Source organism: Oratosquilla oratoria, chromosome 11 (genome assembly GCF_046742065.1).
Source record: "Oratosquilla oratoria isolate Oo_2021 chromosome 11, ASM4674206v1, whole genome shotgun sequence".
NCBI lineage: Eukaryota > Metazoa > Arthropoda > Malacostraca > Stomatopoda > Squillidae > Oratosquilla > Oratosquilla oratoria.
The window spans coordinates 58,636,156-58,641,155 of record NC_134787.1 but is presented as its reverse complement, the minus strand read 5'-3'; the positions used below and the strand labels follow the sequence as shown (position 1 = coordinate 58,641,155).

Sequence of the window (5,000 nt, the reverse complement as noted above, 5' to 3'; positions counted from 1 at the left end):
TTATATAATAATAAATGATAATCAAGCAAATGATAATAAACAAACGGACAAATGATAACAAAACAAATAATGATAGTCATGACAGCATCTGCCCCCAACAACATTGGTCAAACATGTCGCCAAATCTTAAGTTTCTTTAGATCACAGATATTTTAAGTTTTAGTACATATTCAACGAACAAACTCACTTGCATAAGCCCACCGTTAATAAACAAATTCCTGAAGGGAATATCAAAGGCTAAGAAAACCCTTAGATACAAATAATGGCCGTATGCTTGAAGCAAACAAAGCAGATAATAATCACGAAGATTTATTTCGGATAGTTGAACATTTAACAACATGGACGGTCATAATCCAAATCGGTTTTACGAACAATCTCCAACAGCGGACACGGAAGAGGCTTGCCAAGGAGCCTATTTCATAGAGAACAAATTCCTAATTTTTGAGAAAGTTTGACCTTTTCATCCCCTCCCCCACAACCCCCACCCACCCACCCCCAGTCACCCATGCATAAGCACCTCGTTAACCTGTCTAGTAACGTTTAATTTAGAAAAATTGAAAATTTTGTTTCTGTACTTTAAGACTAGTGGAAAAGATAATTACAAGACAAAGTCCGCATGCGTAATAAAAGGTGATTTTTTTTTATTCACAATGGCCAAATAGTAACCAAGTGATGGTTTCCTTTTGTGTCGACTCGAATTGAATCATACTTGAGATCAACTTTACCGAGTTTGAAGGTCTGTTCCCCAAATGAAAATTTGAAATATCATCTCGCTAAACCTTTTCCTATTCTTAGCACAGCTTTAGGACTTGTTCTCACTAAAATCAAGAAACATCTTGGAAACATTGCGTAACGTCAGACGACGTCTTGTTCAGTAGAGAATCGACTCCAGACTAAAGGGCATAGACCCCTTGAAGATTCACCTTAGGAATGTCGTCGTAGTAACTTTTCGTACATTATCAAACGTTCTGGATTGTTCCCAATCATTCGTCCTTTCTGGGTTGGAGGGAGCTAAAAATCTATTGAATTAATCTATCCTTCAACGGTTATTCTCTTTCAGTGGCGTTGTCTGGGACCAGTCTGTCCCAAGGTAGATTTCTGCTGTACAGAAAAAAGCCAACTCGGCCCGTAATATGAGAAGACAGCCGTTTGAGGAAGTAGTGCCCGGTCAGTTTTGGAAGTCTCGTATTTAGGAAGGATTTGCAATATGGCAAAGAGTGATATGGTATATTAGCAAAAGATGAATAAATGAACAACGAATAGATAAATAGAAAATAGAAAACAAGTAAATGAATAAATAGATTAATAGATAAGAAATCAGACACTACATAAGCAATAAGGAAAATTCAAGTGAAATTCAGGCTGATGTGGATAACATGAAGATAGTTTTTAGATTCGCAACTGAGAAAAATTATTTTGGCTCATTGTTTTCTTTTATAAATCATGATTACAAAATGTGTCTTAATCGAGATGTCAATTTTTTTTTATATAGTTTTTTTTTTCCCTGGATAGCTAAGTCTCTCAGAATATGGCGATGATTTGTATAATATAATATTTCTATCACTAAATTCTTAGAAAGAGTGACTACAGTCTACATACTATCTAACCCCATATCAATGGGTCCTCTGAATGCACAAGTCGATGTAAAAGGTCCACAAAGCATGAAAGGTTGAGAAACATTGCCGCTTTCATGCATATGAACAAAGAAACCTACGTATAAACATACATATTTAATTTACATGAATGTGCGAGCACACAGAAAAGTTCGTATATATGATATATAAATGTACATACATACGTACATACATACATACATACATACATACATACATACATACATACATACATACATACATACATACATACATACATACATACATACACCAATAAAAACACTAGGAGCGTGTGTTCACAAATGCGTAAGTAACCACTAGGAAAAGTAAACTAACGAAGCAGAGCGCTTTCGTATAATTACATCTTCAGTGCAGATGCACTGAAGATGTAATTATACGAAAGCGCTCTGCTTTGTTAATTTACTTTTCCTAGTGGTTACTTACGCATACATACATACATACATAAAACACCTACCCCCCAAAATCTACTCAAACCTCTCCTATCACCATCCTTGCATAAACACGCAGACACATGCATATACACTCACACACGCACACACACACACACACACACACACACACACACACACACACACACACACACACACACACACACACACACACACACACACACACACACACACACACACACACACACACACACACACACACACACACATATATATATATATATGTATGATATATATATATATAATATATACATACATATATATACAAACACACACACACATACACACAAGTACACACGTATGCATACACATACGCATGTGCGTGGACAAAAAAAGAACGCGTCTGTATATCAGCGCGTTTTCATGCATGAATACCTTATGTACATTTAAGTCATTCTTCATCCTTTTGGCTCTGAATACAATGCACGCGTATGTCTACATATTTTCTAATAGACAGAGTAAGTATATCCATTGTACTCGAGTAGTATACGTAACTATAAAAACTCCTTCTGTTGGCGCCTTGTGAAAACAGGATGTGCCCCCATGTACGAATGGAAAGTAGCAAGTATGAGGTGCGCATGTACGTTTGTGTTCGAGCTATACTTTATACTCTATATTACATTAAAACTCCTTCAATTATAACTCATCCCTCTACATCATTATGCTTTCTTCCTTCTATGTATCATACTATACCCGTCTAACTCCTTCTACCACTCCTCCCACTCCAGCAACTCACGTATATAATGCTGATTCTTGTAGATGCCACATTGATCATTGGCTTCCTGTAGCCAGCCGGCGGCTGTGTATTCCTTGCCTTTCTCTTATGTCCGCATCTACTGCGGACCTGACGCCAACCCACCTCCTTGCCCATACGATTCCCATCCGGCCCTCACATTCTCTAGCTAACCTGTACCTACACTAGCACTTGTTTGCTAACTCCCCCCCCCCCATCCCCCTCCGTTGGTCTGCATCTGTGCTGATTATGGCGTGCACATGTATTTGTGAACACACATAAGTGTTCAAGTACATGCGAGCGTGCACACACACACACGCATACACACACATACACACACACTAAGACACTTAAACATACACACACACACAAACACACAAACACCTCTCATGGCGCTGTGGTTAGAGCTCTGGCCTGCCACTACGAAGGTCCGGGTTCGACTCTCGCCCGGGGCTGAAATAATATCAGTATCGCAGCGCTGAGGGGTGTTACTCCAACTCTCGTGGGCGGGGAGTTGGGGGTGTGTGTGTGCAAGTTCATAGCATTACCCATAGATCGGACCTACGAGCTCTGAGCTCTCTTCAAAGGAGGGAAATAGCTGTCGATCACGAGTCCAACACGTGATCCAAAGACCAAGTGAATACACACACACACACACACACACACAATTCTTTTTAATACTGGAATGGGCTTAATAGTGAGTGACGGGTTAGCATGGTGGGCAGCGCTTGGATCATTGTCCTAAAACTTTGCTGATAACGCTGCTCGCCATGTAGAATTTATGGATAAATCACTAATGGTTGTCGAGTACCTAGACGAGGAAATAAAACATTAGGACTCATAGTACCTTGAATTAGGACAGAGCCACCCAGCATCCTTGTACCTTTGAAAACAAACGAAAACACATCCACACTCCAAGAACAATGCTGACTACTTTGAACTTCCACTATTCCTTCTTCCTTCTACCCTCCTTTAATATGTTCTTTACTTCCTCTGTTACATCACATCTTTGGCTAGATATTGTCCACAATGATTGAAACATTAGTCATTGGAAACGAAGTGTTTGATTTAAGACCAAAATCCGGGAGTTTGGCGTGATTCAGAGTAATTCCAAGAGGCAGTTTGCTGCTGTCGAAAATGTCCAGGAGAATCTCACGGATATTCTCACAGGTTAGATGGAAATTATACACAGATGTAGGAACGTTCTTCATAAGAGTATACAGCAATAGAGGTAGCAGTTAGGGGAGGGGGGGACCAACACTTTACAAATATTCATTGCTATTAAAAGAGTCTTAAATCGAATATAATTGAAAAATCGCTCGGCTGTGAGTGACAGTCTCGGTAACCGAAGTAAACAAGAATGTTTCTTTTGTGACGATTTCGTACCACATTTTTCTTCATATTTTGTTACCATATGCGAAGATTGCGTATCAGAAAGTGTCAAAGAACTTGTTTTCTAAGCTGTACCTGGGGACGAAGACCATTTGGGATCATCGATCTTCCTGTATGAAAGTGAGACTTGGATCCACACCAAATTTATCCATCCGCCTCTGAATTGAACGCCGTCGATGATGTGGGCATGAGATATCTATCCTGTCTTATCATCGAATGGAAACGGAAGCACTTCTAATACGGGGAGGCAACCTTTCTTGGGGTGGGGAATCTTTCAGAAAGATGATCTACAGTGGGTTGGGGCCAAGGTGGAACCCATATGAGGCAAGGTTGGAGTCATTGAAGTATTTGGACGGAGTAAAACTGAAAGTGTGGCTATGTGTTTTCGTGGCGTCTGTGCACCCCTTTCGATTGATGATTAATTTGGTGAGAGAGAAGGAAGAGTTTTATTTCCTGTTATTTTTCTCCTCTTTATCAATGACTTGACCACACATCTCCCCTCCTTTACGATCTTATACATATGTTACTTTATTTCTCTACGTCATTCTCAAGACTTTCTTCTCAATTTGAGTTCCAGTGTTTTCCAAGGACTGATGCAGAACAACTGACTTTATACCTTTCTGTTATATTTGCTTGGGGCAGCGAGAAGTTGGTGTCTTTCAATGGCACAACCCTCCACAGTACCATCAACTATTACTTAACTGGTCTCTCTCTCTCTCTCTCTCTCTCTCTCTCTCTCTCTCTCTCTCTCTCTCTCTCTCTCTCTCTCTCTCTCTCTCTCTCTCTCTCTCT

At 39.8% G+C, this 5,000-nt stretch overlaps 2 protein-coding genes across 2 annotated transcripts in view; one reads left to right on the top strand and one right to left on the bottom strand.

Annotated features, from left to right (window-relative positions):
- LOC143029849 (procathepsin L-like) overlaps positions 1–5,000 on the top strand; it is a 219,299-nt gene that overhangs the window by 106,245 nt on the left and 108,054 nt on the right. The window lies entirely within an intron of this gene.
- Positions 1–5,000, bottom strand: part of LOC143029848 (neurotrophin 1-like) — a 192,762-nt gene that overhangs the window by 147,124 nt on the left and 40,638 nt on the right. The gene's annotated exons all lie outside the window — the stretch shown is intronic.